General features: G+C 47.0%; 1 protein-coding gene across 4 annotated transcripts in view; it reads right to left on the minus strand.

Annotated features, from left to right (window-relative positions):
- Positions 1–21,470, minus strand: part of NEURL1B (neuralized E3 ubiquitin protein ligase 1B) — a 130,452-nt gene that overhangs the window by 70,791 nt on the left and 38,191 nt on the right. For 3 of the 4 annotated variants that reach the window (XM_080398206.1, XM_080398205.1, XM_080398208.1), the window contains one exon: positions 1–21,470. This exon is cut by the window's left edge and continues 35,394 nt beyond it; it is cut by the window's right edge. The exons of the other annotated variant lie outside the window; for it this stretch is intronic. The gene's annotated coding sequence lies outside the window, so the exon portion shown is untranslated. 4 annotated transcript variants of the gene reach the window in all.

Raw genomic sequence — 21,470 nt, forward strand, 5'->3', positions numbered from 1 at the left:
AAGAACACACCCTTTTCATGCCCACAGAGAAGTGATGGTAGCCCACACAAGCACTCCAATTCTGCTAGAGTGTCCTATCCAAAGCCTGCAAGGCAGGCTGCAGTGGCTAAGCCCATTCGGGATCCCTGACCCTGGGGCAGTGCACAGGGCAGGTTGCTGAAGAAGTTAATAGCACATTCTTTTGTAAGAGAGGACACCAAAAAAAAAAAAAAAAAAAAAGCCAACCAACCAACCATCACCATAATTGGAAAATTGCATTTGTTATTATTAATTAAACGTACTGGAGCTGCCTTATGCGCTAAATGTTCTTGCCCTGATGATCTTACCAGCTAATTAAAGAAGACTGATGAAGTACGATAGAAGCAATGTTAGTACCTCCAAATTACAAACGGAAAATTGAGGTAAAGAGAACATACATGCATATTACACGAAATAGAGAGAGCACATGAAGTTCTGTAGAAAGCCAGCCCCGTTCCTTCAGATCAAAACACTTCTTCCTCTCTTTGAAACTCCGCGCTAGAAGGACACATTAGCAACGTCCTCCTTGCCAAACTAATTACCTGCGATGTAATGCAGGCCAACACATTTGAGGAATCCAGGATTATCAGTCGGTGAAACTGGTAGCTGGTAAGTACTAAAACTGGGAAAGCTTTGCCAGAAATACAGTAGAAATTGTCCCAACAGAAATGCTGGCCTGAGGCCACTTTTGGAATTGAACTTGAATCAAGCCTTCTGGAAAGGCTTATTTATACTTATGTGGGACAATGACACCAAACACTGGGATACCACGAGAGGGCTGGTTCTCATGGAGTTTTCCATCCTACATTTAGGACATTCAGACTATCCAATGGTCCAAAGTCCTTCAAAGGAAATCCAACTCTGTGCCTTTTGGGTTTCCTCCAGCAGGAGAAACAGGGAGAGCTCAAGTTATAACTCCAGTTCCCAATACTCCATCTAGATGAAAATGTCCCAGTTAGGTATTTAAAAGACTAAGTCAGAACCTGTGTGTTGTAACTTCAGCCAAGGAAAGGAGTTCAGATTCATGCTCGGCTGTTCAGTCCCTACCCTACTTATGTTTGTGTATTAATTACTATGTATACTCAAAATGCTAGGCATGTAAGTGTTAGATACTACCGTGATGAAATCCTTGGCATCCATACACTGGCCATAAACCTTGTGAACAAATTCCTTGCAATTTAATTCCTAATTCCAGTCAGACTGGAATTCCCACAGGATAGTGTCTGTCATGAGCCTGACATTAGAAATTACAGATTATTATGAGAATGGAAAGAACTTAAAGAACAGAAAGGCTAGTTTTTGGGGTTTTTTTTGATTCAGACTTCTCAAGAGATTCAGGTTGAGGCTGATTCATAGGTCATGGGCTGGTTCCTGCTTTATCCAAATCTGATTGCCCTAAGCATGGCAAAAGGGTTGGATCCTACTGTCACTGACTTCAAAAGAAGGAAGATCATGCCCAATAGTCACATTGAAAACCACAAAACATGTTAGATCTTTGGATTCTGGTTCATCAAGCCACATCCTAAATGAGACACCATCCAGCTTCAACAATGTTTGGACAAGCCGAATCACAGCTTGATATTTAACCAAACTATTTAATGGTTTAACAGCAAAGGTCCTCTGATTGCAATCAACACCGAGTTGCCAATTTTTAAACAAAAGAGCGTTGTGTACAACGCATCTAATGCAGAGATGGGACAGGATACAACCTGTGCCTCACTGTGCAGCCTTCTAAACGGCAACATCAAGCCTGTGGGACCTTTCACTGCAGAGGCAATGGCCCTTTCCCCTACCAAAGGCAGGGAATGAGGTGGCACCAAGCCAGGAGAAGGATTCGGTGGAGTGGCTGTGAGGTGGGTTCGACCAGCTTGATGCTGAAAGACAGACAGAAAGGTGACCAGCTGGCAAGATGACGTCCGTAGGTGGGGAGAGTCGTGTTGTCCGTGTTTGCCAAAGGGGCAGAGAATAACACACGTTCCTGTGTCTCAGTGGAAGAGGAAGTTCCCAGAAGCTTGCCTCATCTCACTTTCTATTCTTAACCCTTCTCTGGCACCCTTACAAGTCTGGGTATCAGTAGAGGAGCTGCTCTGCAGAAAAACGATTCAGAATAAGTATCCCCCCCAGCCTGGCAGCAAGCAGGTCCTTTTTGTCCCTCCAGCACCAGAAAGATGATAGCCAAAAGGGTTTTCCCAGTATGACACCATGTAGACTGGCCCCAAAAGCCTTGTTTAGAGAGAAATGGGCTGTGGATGTAAACAAGTCACAAGTGCTTTCAGAGCAGGGTCCTTGCCTTGGCCAGAACTGGGAAAAGCTCTCTTCCCTCCATCACCCAGCTAATGTTCCAGCTTGCTGAGCTGGGGGCTGGCAATTATCTCATACATCACAAAGAGCAATACAGTGTTTCAGAGAATGGTAAGACTTGGATAAATATTTACAAAACCAAAGGAAGGTGCACTGACTCCGTGCTTTGTCTAATCCGGTGAGGCACTGTTAAATGGAAGATGTTAAGCTGTGCCCAGCAGCGTAAGAAACATTGTGTGTGAAGGTATGTCTATCTCCTGATGACAGCTATCATCTGTAGATATCTAAAGGTCTAATTAAATGTGTCCATGTCCAAAAAGTCATTCTGGCAGCATAGATCCCATTTCTCATCATGTTTGTTCCTCTGTCCCCTGGGCTGGGGCAGCTTTTATCCCACATGCACAGCTCTTGTTGACATGGCTTTGAGCAGAGGTAGAACTTAGAGGTCTCCAGAAGTCTGCCAAACTCTGCAACCCTCTGTGGCTGTGAATTACTATCAGCCACTGGCTTGCAGCAGTGCTAGATGGATACAAACCCTCAGGTCTGAGGTCAAAAACATCCTAAAATCCATTTAAAATTCCCAGGGCAAGAAAGAAGCTTTCCAAGCAACAGACTTGAAAGGGATTTCATAAAATAGTTTTTCTCTGGGAAACAAAAAAAATTCTTCTCTCTCTGCTTTCCTCTGCATCATTCCCAGGTCACCGCTGTGAGATACTGTTGTGACAGGGAATTTGACCACGAGGGCTGGCACAGTCTGCGCTCTGCTCCATCTCATGTTTGGAACAAGCTGTGAAGCTGGAGCAGAGACAAGAGGTCATTGCTCTTTCCTAAATACCCAGCCACGGTGATCAATGAAGCTAAGAAAAAGCTGTGGTAGGATTGAGGGAAAAACTTCACCCTGCCTTGAGGGTAACTTGTATAGGAGCCAGGCTGGCCTTTGGGGGCTGTGATCTTTCAGTCTCTGAGCTAATCCCAGCTTCTTTTTCAAATTGAATGGAAGTTTCCAGCATTTGTCATTCCTGCTTGGAAAATGTAAACTGATCCCTTGGTTGGTTTCTTCTGAAAAAACTTGGAAGACTTCAGCTTCCTGCAAATTCGCTACCAAAGCTGGGAGAGACAGGAAGATGGGGATGGCAGATTGGGACACTGTGGAAAAGTTAACAAATACAAAAACTTCTTTTCATCTCTAGACCCAAAGGAAGTTTACAACAGTTTCTCTTCCTCCACTGCAGATGGAAAGCAAGGAAAACCTGGCAGTTCATTGAAGAGGGCTAAGCAAGGCGATAGAAGAGCAAGAAGGGGACCCATTGCTCTCGTTCCCTGCACGCACTGCCCGAAGCCTCACCGGACCTAAGGAAGCATCAGGAGACCAACAAACCAGACAGCCATGGACTTGAAAACTCTGTTAGAGAGAGCTGGGCGAAATAGAATTGGATAGACAGAGGAGAAGTTAGACAGTGACCTCCCATCCCCTGGCACAACAAAGCAAGCCATGGCAACCCAGCAAGGCTGGGGTCCACTGTGCCTGCGCTTGTCCTGCCTGGGGCAGCACTGCTGAGGGGAAGAGAAAAACAATGTACTGAGGAGGGTGCAATTCTCTCCAGGTTCACACGTAGCAACAGTGCGAGTTTCTATAGCAACACCAGAATTATTTTTAGCATTAGTAATATTTTAACAGTAGCAACCCGACATGGAGCTGGGGTGGAGAGCTGCGTTTCACCCCCTCCACCGCTTTTTTATTCCCTCCCGATGATGCAGAAGCACACCCTAACAACTGTTGTGCATATACACAAACCAACCATGACTGCAAATAAAGTTGAAAGGGAAGGGCGTCAAGCAGAAAAGCCCTTTTTTTCCCCTGGTGAGATTCCTTTGTTGATGTCCCCTCAGTGTGGGCTCAAAGCCCTGCTGAGCTGCAGCTCCCGGTGACAGTGCGGCCAGACACCCAGCCCACAGAGGACATTTTCAGGGTGTTCCTGTAGCTCGTTTCAGTTTTGATGCATTCTATAAACAAACATTGCCTTTTTTGCTGCTGTGTGCCATGGCAGCAGCATAAGGGCTGAGTGATGGCCATTACAGATGGGCTGTGCATTGAGGGCTGCTTCTCCATCACGCTGGCTGCAGGCATCTGTGGCAGAAGCAGGTGAAGGCAGCTCCTAGGCACAGGAGGTGCAGAGTGGGGAAAAAAAAGACACAGAGCATCTTCCTCAGCACCCGGGCCATGGGGAAAAAGTGCTCATGCTGCTGAAGCATCCAGGTGTGCTGCCTTGGAGAGGGGAAACAGTGGGATCTAGTACAACCTGGAGCTAGTATCTTTGATACTGCAGATATACAGAAAGCCAAATAGATGCAGCTTTTTGGTTCTATAAAGGAGCAAACATCTTCCATGATGCCAATCCCTATGGCTGTCACCAGGTGACCCATTCCTTGGGCAAGTGCGGAGACTGTCTTTCTTGCTCTACAAAACCCAAGACAGCAGAAAGGACAGCCTTGCTGAACAGTTACAGGAGCCAGTGACAAAGAGCAGATCCATGACAGTCTTGGCCAAGCAAAAGCAGGAACACAAATTATAACATCTCCTAAGTATCTGTTATCAACCCACGCACCTACAGACAGTTCCTATTGCCACTCAGACCAACCCAAATCATTAGCAATAAAAACGTGTGCAGTGATAATTAACAATTTCCCTTGCATGCTGTTTCTTTCCTGCAAAGAAAAGTCATTGGTGCTTCACAATTCATACTGTCACAGAACTGCAAGCAGCTTTTCATGGGTTTTAGCCCCCCCATCTAATCACACAGGCATACCCACAGGAACCAAGGCAAACAGCTCATGTCCAGTTATGGGAATGGAGTAGGAGTAGTCCTGCTGGAATATGACCAGTACGAGTCTTCAAGCCTTTGTTTCCTGACCTGAGGAATCTTCCCACAAACAGGGTGGCAATAAGAAGGGATGGGAGAAAAGGCAAGCGGGTTGACAAGATGATTTCATCCCCGTTTGGGACTACAAGAATTAGCCTGCATGCTAATTCCCACCATGCTACTGAGGCTCTGCTAACACCACCAGGAGCAGTGAGGGTCTGTGCATGTCCCAGAAACATCCTAATCACTTCAAGACACCTGCTTGTCCCAGACCCTCCAGGCAGGACCTTGTGCAGCCAAAAACATGAGGGTACGAGGCACTGGCTGACATCTGCAGCACTGCCCTTCCTGGAGATGTGCTGTTTGCTGGGTATCTCCCTGCAGTCAGGTCAAAAAAAAAAAAAAAAGGAATAGAATCTTTCCCTCTCTGTGGGTTGTGACATACCTTAATTTGTCACATAAGTATTTTATTACACTGTCACTTCAAAAAGGAGGCAGGTCTGGACTTTCCTTTGGTCTGGGAGCAGATAGGATGGTTCCCAGGCTGCCCCTTCACAGTCTGATAACGTCCTTTATGGAAACAGATGCTAAAGAGACAGTGGTGCATCGGACTTCCCATCCTCCTAGCTGCCTGCCTGCCTCCCTCCTTGTACTGCCAACCAGTGGCTTTTTTTTTTTCCACAGCCCATGGATCCCCACCTATCCACACAGTAAAAAACAGAAAAAAGTTACCTATTATACAGCAGCTTATATATTTAGCAGGATCTACTGAAGGAAATATCTCCATTAGCAATATTTAAAAATACACAAACTAAACCAGGTTTTAAACCCCCACCAAGTGAGCCAGAATCTGCTCACATCCATGGAAAGCAACCTCTGTTCTCATCTCGAGAAGACTTGCTTGTGCTTGCTCCTGAGCCCGTACCAAGTGAGGTTCACCATGGAGCCCTGCTTAGAAGAGCAGGGAACTGCTCCTGGAAACGGCCGCACCAGCCAGTTGGGGCAGGAAGCAAGTTTTCCACCTTTACTTTCCCTGCTGAATATAGTGTTTGCCACACCATCTACATCACTACATACCAACGGCCACCTTGCTAGCTAGCAAGATGGGACCACCGCTCAAGGTCCCCAACACCACTAAACAACCGGGTTGTCGCTGGCATCTCATCTAGAGGAGCACAATGCCTAGAAGGACTGGAGAAATCGGTCCTTTTTTGCTCACTGGTTTATGCAATCTGTGGATCCCTCGCATGTTCTAGAACAGGCAGCAAGTACAAATGCCCTTGGGAAAAGGCCAAGTTTCTGTTGCAAGTTAATTGCCCATATCCACGGCATCCAAAAACCACAGAAGCTCCTTAGAGACAAGCCTGCTGCCTTGTGAAATTAGGGATGCTGTTTTACCACTTCAGTAAGTACTTGGTGTCCCCAAAAAAAGGGGAGGTTGATTAAAACAATTTGCTCTTCAGCCTTCGTCCATCTGCTAAAACACACTGATCTTTCCTCAAGAACACTTCAGCACAAGCCAAGTCACCAGGAGCAGAGAAGATGGGAAAAGCTCAGATAATTGGGCTGTTGCTGCCATAAGGGAACTGTATGAGCCGGGAGAGAGAGAAAAAAAAAAAAAAAAAGCAAAAAAAAAAAAAAAAAAAAAAGGCCTTGTGGCTGTCTGCCAGGAGGGCTGTCGTACCCACAGGTGAGCTAATATTAGACTCTGGGAATGGAGTCAGAATAGGCGGTTTGGTCTGCTCCTACACTGGCTTCCACATGGCTCTTGACACCGGCTTGCGGTACTCCGCCCTGCACATCACTTGTTGTTGTGATCATGTTATCCAGGAGCTATTTTCAGGCTGTGACAATGAAAAACAGAAAGACCTGCAATGCCCCAGCTGAGTGGTAGCCAGCGGAGCTGCTGTCATCACCGTTTGAAATCCCCAGCACCTGCCACCTCTGGATTTGGCATCCCTCCCCCAGGCACCTTACCGGGATGGTAACATCTGCTTTCCTGACTGTATTTTGACATTCACCTGACACTGAGTTATGTAAATCCTTGTAACAAAGAAAACTTCAGCAGGACCCAGAGAATTTAAGAATGTTCCTGCTCTGGAAAACAGCAATCGCTACATTTGAGCCCCTGCCTTTGGTGTCACTCCTCACCGTGGCTCTGGCTGCTGGTGACAGTGTAGCAGGTGGCAGACCAGACCTCATCCATGTTTGGCAGGCACTGAGAGCTCTCTGGTTGAAAACCACTGGAGAAAGACCAGCCCTCCTGGTATTTATCTTTGACTTTCCTTGATTTCCCCAAGTCACAAGGGATGCAAGGTCTGTGCATAAGAAGAAATGTGCATTTTCTCCTACCAGGACAGGTAGGAGCTTCTGGGGGAGGCTGCAGATGCACAGGGCTGTGGTGATGTTACACCAGCACCCCGCAGCTCTTGCAGCAGGTTTATACTTGTGTTTAGTATCATCTTGGGGTTTTTTTTTAATTTTTTTAAATACTCAGAACTTTTTTAAATGGTGGAAACCATTTGAAAGTATTTAATTTTCAGGCTTGGACAAAGATTAAAGCTTTAAAGCATACTGTAGTGGCCAGTGCTTATATAGGAATTAGTCTGGACTCTAGTCAAAAAGACAGCTCTCACTTCCAGCCTGGCAGCTGGGACAGAGGTATGTCACTGACTGCCTGGGATTTCCACGTAAGAAGAAATGCCCTGGCTAAGGGGTGTTAGAAGCACTACCCACAGTCTGATGAAAAGCAATTGCTTGTTTTAGCGGCCAGCGCATGCAGGTCCTGTAGTAACTGTCCCCACATCCAGCTCTTGCTACTGGAGTATTGCAGAGGCCGAATTTCCCCGGTGCTGACTCTGGACAAAGATCAAGTGCTGGATTTATGTGGCTGGCTCTGAGCTATAGAAATGGCAAGACAGACTTCTCATGGCCAGAGCTGTCCAGGGAGGACTGCAGGACAGCAGCACCAAACATATTTGATGGGGGTGGGAGCAACACACTTGAGACCAACTTTCAAAGACATCATTCGGGAGGGTTTAGAATTATCCTTGCAAGGTTACAGCAGAGCTGGTAACTCAGGAAAAAGAAAAAGAATCAGTGCAAATTTGCAGCATGCTTATTCCTATAAGATGTGTGGGGTTTTAAAAAAAAGGATGCTATACGTGTTGGCCCGAGCTGCTACTTGTGGAAAGACCCGACAGTACCATAGTGACTAGCACTTAGTTTGTTTACTCTAGGGATCCTTACCAAGGAAATTAATTTTTATTGTTCTTTAGTCAGTCCTCAATTATTTTACACACGCTTAGCATAAGGAGCTTTCTCATAAGCCTGACAGAACAAAAGCTATTCTCTAAAATGAAAATCTACCTCTTGCTCAAACCAGGAAAACCAAGGAAGGAGATCCCATGGGCTGCAAGGCGTGTGACTGCAATCCAGCTGCTATCTCACAGATGCCCAATTTCAGCATAAGCTCCCCAGTCTCTGTCCTGCATCAGAGAACAGAGGGGAAAAAAAAAAAAAAAATGCAAAAAACAGCCTGCATCTCCGGAGAGCTCTGCTCTCCCATGCTGCATCTCCACGGGGATGCCATGCTGGGCTGATGAAGCACAGTCGTGCCTGGCCTGCCCTCAGTTACAGCATATTTCACTCTTCCCCAAGGAAACATAGAATTTTTCTAATTAAGCATTAAAGTGATTCAATTATGAGGAATGCTCTCTTGTTGAGCTAAAATCCATCCCAGACAAGAGTACAGCAAGGCTTTCGACAAGTCTGGAGAGGTTTATCTGACTGGTGGGTCAGGAAACACTGCATCTTCAGAAATGGGATTATTTTTTTTTTCCCCCTTATGAAAAGCACTGAATTGTGCTCTCTGCAAGTGCAAAAGATAGTGGAAAACCAAGAGAAAATGATACAGACAAAAACCGAGACACAGACAGGCTGCTTGAGCTACAGAAGGGAGGCCATGCAAAAGTATACACCCAAGTATTTCAGGCTGCTGGGGCTGTTAGTGGAGGTGCTGCCCCAGTATCTCCCAACCTGGCACAGACAGGAGGAGGTTGAGTTTTGGAACACTCAACAGGATTGCTTTTGCCAACACAGTCCTCACAACCCATCTCAAAAACCTTGATGAAACTTGCTAATTGGCACATCAAGCCACTATGACTGACAGCTGTCAAGACAACACAGCCCAGTGCCAGCTTTGCGAGGCAGCTGCAGTGAAAAACATCCCACACCCTGTGAAAGGTGAATAACTGATTTTGTCTTGAAAACAATTAGTCCCTGTACCCGCTGGGCTGCTGCCTCTGAGGTACCAGCGGTACGGTGGCTGCAGCCCTGCCCCAGGAGGGGCTGCCCCAGAGCCCCCTGCCCTCCTGCCCCACAGCGCAGGGGCTGCTCGCCCAGGTCCCTGGTGGCATGTAGGAGCCTCTACTAGAAGACACGGGCTGGGTTCACATGGCATGTTCCTAGAGGACAGAGCCACAAGGGCAGGGAAAGCCTCCAAAGGACAGAAACTAAGGAGAAGGGAAGAAAAGTTGTGAAAACACTTTTTCTCTGCAGCTGAACTACAAGCGACTGTGTATCTTGGGTTTAGGGTTGACAGCTCTTCCGTCTCTTTCCAAGCTGGACTCAGCCCAAACCCTCTCCTCCTCAGCCTCACTGAAGGCAAGGGGGAGCAGGGAGAAGTCTCCCAGTGCTGCCCTACATACAGGCTTTCTCCTCAGGAGCGCCCTGTGAGATCAGGGTGGGAGCCAAGGCTGCACTGACAACCCAGGGAATGCAATTTGTAATGTCGAATATGGGCTAGGCTTTGGGAGGAGAAAAAAAAAAAAAATCACAGGCACTGTCTAGACAAATGCAGCCACCTCCCAGGCCTCCCTTCCCTCCCATCTACCTCATTTGCCTTCACATACTCCAGCTGGCCTGTCTAGCATCCCCTCCTTGTGCGCTGCTCTGTGCTAATGATGTCCCCATTTGTTGAAGTGTTTGGGGAACTCCTTCCAAGCCAGCACACCACGCACTTGCAGGGACGGCTGCAGAGCAGTCCACCAGCAGCACAACTGCAGCTCACGGAGCCATGTCTGAGCTAGCTTTATACGCACTGGAGAGGGTACTGAGAAGAGTGGAGCTGTGGTAGGTTGGAGCTCAGCCCAAAATTTAGGCAAGAAACTGAATAAATATTCATGTAGGCAGCATGCCACAAGGTGCCTGCTGCTGCTGCTATATTGCTAGCAGCACAGCTACATCCTGCAACGTGGACAAGACCCTACAACGTGAGTCTCTGGCCCCATGTCAGATCCAGGGTCTGCAGAATACAAAAATGCATTTAACCGAATGAGCCACAGTGTTTTGAGAGCATCTTCCCACAGGGGCTGAAGGCTGGGTGAGCGTGGAAGGGCAAAAACAAGCCTCCACGAAGGGTGAGCTCCCGGACTAGGGAGGTCATTGCTGAGAAACTGAGCTGGACACAAAGCCACTTCCATGTGAGCAGAAGGGCTGAGTGTCATCATCTCTTTGCTGAGCGGCAATGAACACTGCAGCAGCAAGAAGTTGCACTCAGCAGAAGAGCTTCATGAACCCTTCGTTGACATAAGCATCCAGCAACCAAGGAATATACATGGACTCATTTTCCTGTGCCAGCCAGCAAACAGCCCTTGATATTTAAAGGGGGCTTACAACAAAGGTGAGGACAGACCTTCCAGTAGAGCCTGTTGCGATAGGACAAGGGGTAATAGTTTTAAAATAAAAGAGGGTAGATTCAGACTAGATGTAAGGATGGTGAAACGCTGGAACAGGTTGCCTAGAGAGGTGGTAGATGCCCCATCCCTGGAAACATTCAAGGTCAGATTGGATGGGGCCCTGAGCAACCTGATCTAGTTGAAAATGTCCCCACCTCTTTGTAAGGCGTTGGACTAGATGACCTTTAAAGGCTTCTTCCAACCCAAACTATCCTATGATTCAATGATTCTTGAAACAGTTTGACCTTCTCAGCAAACACGGTTGGATACAGCAAGCTCAAACCCAGAGCCAGCACCAAACAGATGCCCTTCCCAAACTCTTCCTCCACTGTTTCAATGAAGCTCTATTTAAAAAAAAAAAAGTTGTGGTTTTTTTTTTTTTTTTACTTTTCCGAGCTCCTTCAGGGGAATGGGTTTCTGTCCTGGGTGGTGGGCTGACACAGTGTCCTATGCTCCCACAGCTTCGGGGCACCAGCTCCGAGGGGAGCGGAGCACAGACAGCTGTGAAACCAGTCTATAGCAGTAGGTGACCTTCCATGACCCAGGTAATTTGTGCCCTACTTTACTTAATCCCTGGAAATCCTGGACCATAACCTCAGGACCTGCCTGCAGCACACTGTGCTAAAATTAAACCAGACTTTTTCCAATGAGGTTTGCAGACCTCGGGCATGTATTTTTCTCCTCAGAAGCTTTGCAATTTAACTGTTTCCAGCCCAGAAAGGTGAGCTGTGGATGAATCCGGTCAAGTGGACAAGAACCATCTCTGTGGGAGCAGGGATCTGTGGCAGCATCAGTGTTGACTCATTGAACTGTAAGAGTTGAATGCTTCCATTTTGCCACCTGAGAATGGAGATGAGGATCCCCATCTTCACAAAGCATCTCCTAAATGAGATTGTGAGGAACTGTCCGAGGATTATTTTTTCTAAAGTATAATTACCACTGAAAAAGTTGAGGACAGAAAAGATTCCAAGACTGTCACACGGGAATAAGCAGAGATTGTTGCTGATACAGCATCTCACCCAGTTCTTTGTGCCCATACACATCTTTTGGCTCGCTGCTCCCAATTTGTGCCTTTGTGTCCCCTAGGCCAGGACAGAGACTGTTTTTCCATCCAGCTGGAGAAAATCTGCTGACCAAGAAGCACCTGTTCCCTTCTCCCCACCAGGAAGCGGATGCCATGTTCTCAGGCAGGAAGATGCATCCTCAAAGGGATGAACTGTATCAAATGAGTAGTTAGACATAATTTGGCCCAGGTTCAGCTGACCTAAATTCTGTCTAATTTCCCAGCCTAGTGTGGTCCGTGGGAAGACCCACAGCTTTCAGCAGCATCTGCCAACAGCAAACATCAGACAAAGGTAGAAATTAGGGCATCTGAATCTGGGCCAGTGCTCTTCATCCTGAGATCCCATCCTTCATTGTGGTCCCATCCCTGCTGCTGGGATGGGAGGCCAGCAGCCCAGCCATTCACCATCCTGAGGATTCAGGATGGCTATTAGTTTGCTTCTAATACCAGATGGACAGCAAGAAATGGAGAGATGGTTGTGGGAGAGGAAAAAAAAGAAAGGGAGCCCATCAGCCCCAGGGAAAATGACACCAAAAACGTGGTATAAGAGAAGATGGAAGACTGAAACCTCATTCACTCACACTTCGTTAACCAACAACCTTCTGCCAGGGTGCTCAATCCAGGCTGTGGTCCCTGCTGCAAAGCTTCTCACATCCATAGCCGCTGCAGCTGTGTGTGTGCATCAGTGCATGTGCAAGCGTGGAGCAAAAGGTGCAGCGAAGGGAGGTGATCGATCAGCCAGCCGGCACGATACAGGCATCGCTAACACTGCCTGTGCGCAGGCTTCGTGGATGCGCTCATCTCCTCTCCCTGTGTGTCACAAAACCAGGCCAGCGTGTGACGGGCACCTGGAACTTCAGCTGAAAATCAGGGGCTACTATTCACAAGCAAACTATTTCCCCAGTGGTTATTCATTCATTTCAAGCAGTGCACTCTACTTTTCCTGCCACTTTGCCACATTTCAATCATTTGCAGTAAAGCAAATCAATCATTTACATGACTTACTATTTGGTTCAACCTACACACAGCTAAAAAAGACAAGGGCTCTCCTTGAATGAGGACAGCATGTTACCGAAATGAGGCTGACAAGAACAGATCTCTTTGGCTCATCTCCTGCCACTCACTGACAGCAATTTAGAAAGGTCTGTTTGACAGTAATTTCCTCTTTCCATTCTTACTCTGCCTGACAGTAAAACTACCAGCGAGGAAACAAAACCGTTCAGAAAAAGACAATCAACCAATTGAATCAGGTGCTTCTCTATTTACCATCTGAGATTTTGAATATTTTTTGAGTAAAAGCAGGGAAGACCACATGCTCTGTGGCATGCTTGCAAAACAGGTCATGCCTCCTGGGCATCCTCTCCCTTTTCCTAGGGATGCTGCAACTTCCAAACATACTGCATGGCTATGATGTCCCACCTGCTTGGGGGGGTACTGGCAGCACCAGAAAGCCACACGGATGGTTTGCACAGCTTTTTTGGGGTGTGCTACACTTATTGGGCCATATACTCAGAGCACTCTCAGCCCTAGGCTCAGTTATACATGGGGGGCTGATTTTTGGAGCCTGACACATATTCCACAGATGCGTCTCCTTGCTACAGAGTCTTTCTGGTGCTTTATTATTCTTGAGATCTCACCTCTTGCAATCTTTTACCCAGGCAGTAAGCCACTCTGCTGCTTGAGCTTCCAGAGGATTTACTAATACATGTGTCCTCCTTGGAGCAGCCCCAAAATCCACATCAGTCACCATCACACAAATTTCACATCAGGCAGCTTTCCTCACCTGCCTGGAAACATTATTACTTTAGCCTGCTGCCACAAAGAGACAGACTGGTTGCAATTTTAGATCAAGCTATTTAAAATATCCTGTTGTCCCCTTCAAATTGAACTGCAGACCATGGGCACCCTCAGGGTGCCTGAACGGTTGGTGCACCTCGTGGGCACAAGACCCGCATCCTCGACAGGCTGCACCTACAGAAATGAAGGGCTGCATGTAAAAACCTGGTCTTTGCGATGCAATGTGTCAACAAGGAGAATTACAACAGGGGACAGAGATGGATAAAATGAGAAAAAAAACACAGACTCGGGGATTAGATGGGAGGAGAAGACGACACCAAGAAGTCAGCTGGCTAACAGACACACTGCTGAAGGAGTACATGTGCTGTTTGAATGCAGATAAGATGAAGCATGAATATGACCCAAGAAGCCAGTCTGTTCCAACACAGATGAGATAGAGGTAAGCAAGAAATCCCTTCCTAGAGTGCAAGAAACCACCTTCATGTCAGTTCTGGCTGTATAGCCCAGCACATACTCAATTACATACACATACTAATAAACATATGCTCCTCACAGAAGGGAGAGAGTCCATCAGGACATGAGAGCCTTTACTGCATCTTTTATGCTAGACTTGGAAGTGAAAATCCCTTCTTCTCTGCCTACACCCCACAACGAGCAGCTTTATCAGGCATCTCCCTATCTATAGCTGCAGAGGTTGTTGGATTAATCCTAGCCCTTTTCAAAAATCCACCCACTCTGTTCTCCCCTTAGAGACTTGTCTGTCTGCAAGTCTTCTGTGAGACTGTGAGTTCACATCATTGAAACACAAGCTGCAAAGGGGAGACACATCGCAGGCCTGGCCATGCTACCTGTATAGCATATCAGCACAAGGAAGAGGTCGAGGATCTTCCCTTCGGCTGTCCTGTCTCATCTCCTCGGTGTGCCAGAAAATTTCTTGGATGTCCAGAGAGATGGGGATGAGATGATCAACAGGAGACTCAACAATGAGGAGGAGAAAGTACCCTTACACACACACACAGAGGTAAGATGGAAGAGAGCAGGGGATGCTTTCCTCACTTGTTTAATTTCAAGGCAGATAGGGCTAAAAACATTTCATATTCAATCTTCTTCTTTGCCCTTTCCAATGAAAATATTCTGGTTTGCTTCTAACATTCTCCTTGTCAGAGTACAGAGGATCGGGAGTACAACCATACCAGTTTGTCCTTCCTACTCAGGAAAAGCAAAGTGGGAAGAAAAGCTGTAAAAAGCACACACGTTTTCAGGCTTCCTTTATACGCTGCAAAGAAGGGCACGAGAGTCAGCGCCTCTGCTTCTTCCCCAGTCACCTTCAACATGAAGCACGCAGCACGCTGCAGGGCTCAATCCCAACTCTTGCATTCACTAGAGGAAAACAACTGATTTATGGGACTGTAGCATTGCTTCTAGGCCAAACACAACTAGAGCCTCAGCACTGAAATGCCTCGTAAAGCATTAGCCTGGCTTTCTTTTCTGCCGGCCTTCTGTTTATACAGGCAGGAGGCACTTCCTCTGTGCTTTGCTGTGCTTGGCAGCATCTTGGGAATGCTAAGTCAGGCAGATTGCCTTTCAGGCATGGGAAGATCTCAGCTGAAACCAGAAATAGATTGTGCGTCTTCATCCGCTGCTTACACTGAACTACCAGCACACAAACAAAATGAGAGAAAGCGCAACACGTCACCCACGCCCCAGAGGAGCTCTTCTGTAGGACACGCACGGGTCCGCGTGAAGCCCGGACCACCCAGCTGCCCCCGCAGAGGGAGGCACAGCACCAGCCGTGCAAGCCACTGGCTGTGGGACCCAGCGAGGAAGGGCTGACCCCCCCAAGTCCAGCAAAAGCACTAATACGTCCCCTAGTATGTGATCAGCTTTGCAAAGGACAGTGCTGGTAAGACCCAAAGGGCTAACGTTACTTCTTGAGAAGTTTTATGTACTTGATGCATCCATTTTCCTTGTCAACATGGGAAGCCTGGAGAGCCTAAATATCCAAGGCCACTCGTGCACATGCTCTGTTTCTAGAGGCACTTGCTATCCTCTGATCCAGGCATGCAAGCAAGGCTATTTTTGACTCCTTGAGTAACAAATAATTAGCCATGCCTTTCTCCCTGCTGTCAGCTCTTCCTAATTTTCTGTATACATGGTACGTGGCATTTCACCCATCTCCCATGTCATCTTCTCACGCCCAGTTGAGCTAGTGGGATCCCACAGTTCACTGCAAGCCAAGCATTTATCAATGAACTATTCCTCTGCTGCAATGAGAGCTTCTAACCTTAACAGATTATTAAGTGTTCCCAAGAGGAGCTTCATGTTGAGAGGGATGTGGCGGTTTCCCAAGAGTGATGGTGAAGCAGAGGTGGCAGATGCACAGAAGAGTTTACAGAGAGCACATAAAGGCTGGATACTGCAGAAGCAGAATCAAGACAGGGAGTCACCAGAGGCAGAAAATCTCCTTCCTTAAAGTGTTTCTCCCCTTTCTACTTCTTTCCCTGGTCTCACCCACCAGCTCCTTGCATCCCAGGCCAGGGTTCTCAATCCCTTCCCTACTGTTGCATGTTGCTCCTCTGACTTCTCCCAGCTCTTTCTTCCAAATATTCCTCACAAACATCCTTTTCCCCTTCAGAAGGCATTAGGAAAACACAAGAGGGAGAGCAGAGAAACCAAGTCTAAACAGAAAACAGGGCACTGCAATCTGAACTTGAGATCACTGACATTTTGCCATTAGTCTTTCCAGCCTCCACCCTTTCAGCTCAGTGCTTCCATTTCAGCTGCAAACTCTTTGGGGCAACAACCTCTTTTTTATTCTGCCCTTGGCGCATTCTTTGGGAAGTGATTAAAATCTAAAGTGGGCCAGAACACAGATTTTTTGGAGTACACAAAATCCCAACATCTCTCATACTCCATAGGCGGCTTTATGAATGATTGCATATGAAACGCCAGGAGCAAGATCTTGAGCTGAGCAACCGGCTAACTTGGGACATGGCAGCTCACACACCATCTGGAGCAAATCATAACAGTTTGGAGCTGAAAAGTGCCAGCTGGCACAAGCTGAGACCCAACCCCAAAAGCCACAAGTGCAGCTCTGTCAGCAAAGACCAGGTGGTTGGGGGAACTCCCTTGGCTGGAGCTGGATACTTTTGGAAAAGGGATCTGCTGCACCAGGGAGCCAGTGGGGCTGTCCACATGCTCCACTCCAAGCCCCAGCAAAGGTTGCTCAGCAAAAACGTTCCAGCAAACACTGTCGTTTCACCTCCTGTCCTTTGTTGAGCAGATGTTTGAAAGCAAGCGTGAAGTGCCAGGAGTCCTCTTCAGGTTGTCTCATGGAAGCTCATCTTAATGCCATAGGGGCACACACACAAGAAGCTCTCACAAATCCTACCTTCCTACCAGATAGTCCCAGTGTCATGCCTTCAGCGGTCTGAAGGGGAGATGAGGACACATGGCATGGACTGTGTGTGGTGGAGGGGAAAGCAGGCAAAGTTTGAAGCAGCTAAGGACAAGGGACAAGTGTCATGACAGCAGATTGATCTGCCCACAGATATTGCCGTGAGCCTGCCCAGAGCACGAGTTTGCCAGCCAGGCTGTAGTCAGCCCTGGCTCTGGACCACAGCCTTCTAGAACTCCCTCCTCAGCTTCCTCTGTTCTCGCCTCCACCCCAGCCTCCAATTTTCTCCCTCTTTTCAGCCTGCTGCCCTTCCTCTTGCAGTGTATATCCAAGCACTCTCACAGCCCTCACACACACCACCAGACACAGCAAAATACATGGACCATCTGGCACAGAGCAGTCCCACAGAGACCAGCTCCTACCTCTCTCCTTTCCTCTCCAGCTGATATGAAACCCAGCACAACTGCAAGAAACCCATTGCAAACAAACATTTCATGGGCAGACCTGAGTTACAGCTCTGAGGCACTGACACACAGATGCGCGTGCCCCTGTGCAATCCTCCACAGCCTCAGAGACGATTCCCAGATATCCCCCGTAACCGTAGCATCTCAGAGGTGGTACCACTAGGACCTTTGCATCCCAGCCTGATGCTGAAATCCCAGGACTAGCACCACTGGGAATCTAGCAATAAACAAACTAGAGCACAAGGCTTTCTTGTGGCTGCAGCCAAGCATGAACTCCCCTGAAGGCATATACATGCTCTTTGTAAGTTGCTTGATGCCTATGGATTGATTGTGGAAGGTCAGCTATGTAACAGTGCAAATTAAAGTGGCTGAAGAGACTTTAATGTTTTGCTGCTGTCAGCAAAGCCCCCTCTAATAGACACAGCCCTGCTTTTTACTAACAAGCATCCTTCCCAACTCCCACGATCAGCACTAAACATCAGCAGCTCCATCAGCCTGTTCTAGCACCCGACTGCCCTGTGGACTCCCCACAAAGGCTCTGCAAAACCCTCTCAGACTGGCCTGTTAGCAAGTTTGACATTTGCTCCTCCCAGAGTAGCCCCAGTTTTACATGCCACTCGAGTTTATACAGCTTTGCATTGTAAATCAGTCACATATGTCTCCATCTCTCCCATAAAGCCCAGCGGAGTGGTGCTGGCACTCAGGTAGCAGTCCAAGCCCACAGCCTTCCCCTTCCCACTCTGGGCAAACAAGCCCCATTCATGTGCAACCACAACACCATTGCAGTGTTGTCCTCAGCCTTTTTTGACCAGTCACTCCCCTCCATCTCCCCGCTAGGTTCCCTCCAACATGAAATATCAGCTATCCATCCTCGCACCCACGTCTCTGTAGCGGCTCTCATCTCTCTCTCAGTTCTCATCTGCAGTATCCTCTGCCATTGTTTTTCCCCTGTTCCTTTTTCCTGGCACTTGGACAAAACACCTCAGTGTTGACTTGTAACATTTTGCATTTTATTCCTTCCCAGGAGGACTGCCAGTCATGTCACACTGACCCACGTTGCACAGTTATTTCTGTCAGACAGAAGCATCTTTTTCAAGAAACAAATACTAGTGCCATTTTCCCCTGCAATCTCAAAATTGATGGGAGCCCAGGTTCTTCCTGGGCAATATCAACTTTATGAGGTACTTGCACAACCTCTCTGGTCTGTCAAATGGGAAAAAAACAAAGAGAGAAAATCTAATATTTAAGTAGCAAAAAAAAAAAATCCCCAGCTCACAGTAAAACCACTGTTCCCATTGCAGGACTGTACTGGCTCTGCCCTGTGTGCTACAGAGGGTGACCAAGCACCAGCAAGTGCAATATGGACCCATTCCAGATCTCAACATGACAAATTATGCCCTTAACAAGGGGGCCAGAAGACAATAGTAAACTTGTGACATGCCAGATCCTAAGCAGCTTTGACATTACAATAGAAAAATTCATAAATAGAAAAGCAGAATTGCCAGACTGCTTTCAATTTGTGAGAAAGCGACAGAAAATTCTGAGTGACCTGACCCAAAAAAAGAGAGGAAGTCTGGATCAAGGAGAAGATTTAAAAGGACTTGATAGAAGAAGATGGTCCTGGTCTTCTGATACAGCTCCAGCCTCAGCCAAGGCTGGAAAAGCCAAAGCTTGTACAGAGCATGTGCCTAAAGTGCTCTGTGGTGAGCAGTCACCACTTCAGTGGGAAGGGTGGTTGGGAATCCCATTTCAGATAGGAGGTGGCATCAGAAGGTTGTTTCTTTGCATTGCTTTTGTAACTTCAGAAACAGGCAAACTACTCCAAACCCCTCATCCTAAAGAAAAGAACATACCCATTCTCATTCCCCTGCAAGCACACAGGCTCTTAGCCCTCCCAGAGAAGCTGCATGCTTAGTGCCACTGTTTACATCACTTTGCCTGTAAAGCTAGGGTGGTCAAAAAGTATTTGGATTCAGATCTGTTAGAGGAAAGAAAAAAATAATAATTAATGAACTGCTATAAAAATCCAAACCAAAATAAATCCCACACAGAGGATATTTTCAAGATTTAACTTCTAGTACTCAGTCAGAGAAAACTGTCATGCCCAGTTCTCAGGTGGAACAAAGCACCCAACTTCACAAAAAAAAAAAAAAAAAAAAAAAAAAAAAGGAAAAAGGAAAGAACAGGTCTTAAATTTATCCTACACATTAGGTTAAATTTATCCTACACATTACGTTAAATTTGTCCTACACATTAGGTTCAATTTGACATCCAGGAAAATCTCAAACCCCCAAAACCAAGTGCATTAAAGTATTTATCTGTGCCATGGCAACAAAGAAAAAGCTGTGAAACACCTACAGTCTGAGGCACACCCACTAGCTGGAACCAAGCATCAGGGCTGTGATGAATTCAGTCATTTTGAGTAAGCGAATTAATGTGCTGTGGATGTCATAGCGAGGTGGTCTAAATTTGGAGAGTTAAATACACACTGCAATAAGTCTTGTGTTCACCTCCACACTAAATTAGAAGCCAATAATTCTTGATCTATGGTCTTGTATTCAATTCGCTCGGTTAATTTTGTAGCTTAAAAGGCTACTGAATACCTCAGAGAAAGAAAACTACACAGACAAATACGATCTCATCAGATCCTCTGCCCACTGGCTGCTACTGAAGCATTAGCGCAGCCCATCCAGCTATCCCCACTGTGAAGGTAAGCTCAGAGTGGGTTAACCAAGCAAACACGCTGTTGTATCTAACCCCCTCCAACCAAACCTAAAATCCTTCGCTCTTTGTTCACATCTACCTCACCCTTTTACGAAACAGCATCCTCCCGAGGGAAGTTCTGGAATACCTGCTGCAGAAAGACACGATTATAAAATCTGGCACCTGCGTTACTGTGCTTTTGGGCATCACGGAGCCGAGATACCAAAAAGCTGCTGAAGATGAGCCCCAGCACCCCGTGTAGATGTCTGGCACAGGGGTTTCCACAACACGCTCTTCTTGTCTCCAATACCCTGGGCACCACCAGCAGCTCCCACCCAGGGAGTGATACAGGACTTCGTGGACCAGTACCAGCAATTCCAGCAGGGAGCCAGGCACCTACACCTCAGCAAACCTAGACCTACACCACTTCCCCGTGGTCATCCCCAGCCTCTTTCACAGGGAGCAGCTAGCCCAGCTCTTTGGAGTCCACACGAGTGCTTTACCTCGCGGGCCACCATTTCTCTCCAGGAAATGCTAGGCATATTTCCCAACAGAGTAAGCTCCAACCCTTAGCACAAGGGAAAGAAAAAGAGGCAGCTCCCACTGGGCTGGGGGTGAATTCTTGGCAGTGGTTGTGTTTCTCATCGCCAGTGCAGCCATAGCTAATGTTTCCTTTAGTGAGTTATCTTTACAGCCAGGAAGCGGGTCTTTCCATCTGGACAGTGTCAGTCTCTTGGCTGATTCTGCCTAAATGTTAACAAATCCCTGCTGCTGCCTTTATTTCCCCTCCTCAGGGATACTTGGAATTTTTATTTTTCTTCATAACCACCGAAGAATACATATTTCACAGAGTCCCGTGATCTTGTAAAAGGACTAACAGAGAAAGAAAATCTCACTGGGTCTTAAGGTTATCTGTTTAGCTAAAACAAAACAACAAAAAAAAGGCATAACGCAGAACACAGAGCTTGCACAAGAAATTTGCAGGGCCTTAGGGGATGAAAGGCTCATTTACCAAATGGATTCACAGAGAAAAACCCACAAGAGAAAACATATATAACTACATATAAACGTATTTGCACAAAATGTGAAGGTCCTGTTATGAACGAATAATTATACAGTTTGCAGAAA

The sequence above is a fragment of the Falco punctatus genome (genome assembly GCF_963210335.1).
Source record: "Falco punctatus genome assembly, chromosome: 8".
In the NCBI taxonomy this organism is placed as follows: Eukaryota; Metazoa; Chordata; class Aves; order Falconiformes; family Falconidae; genus Falco; species Falco punctatus.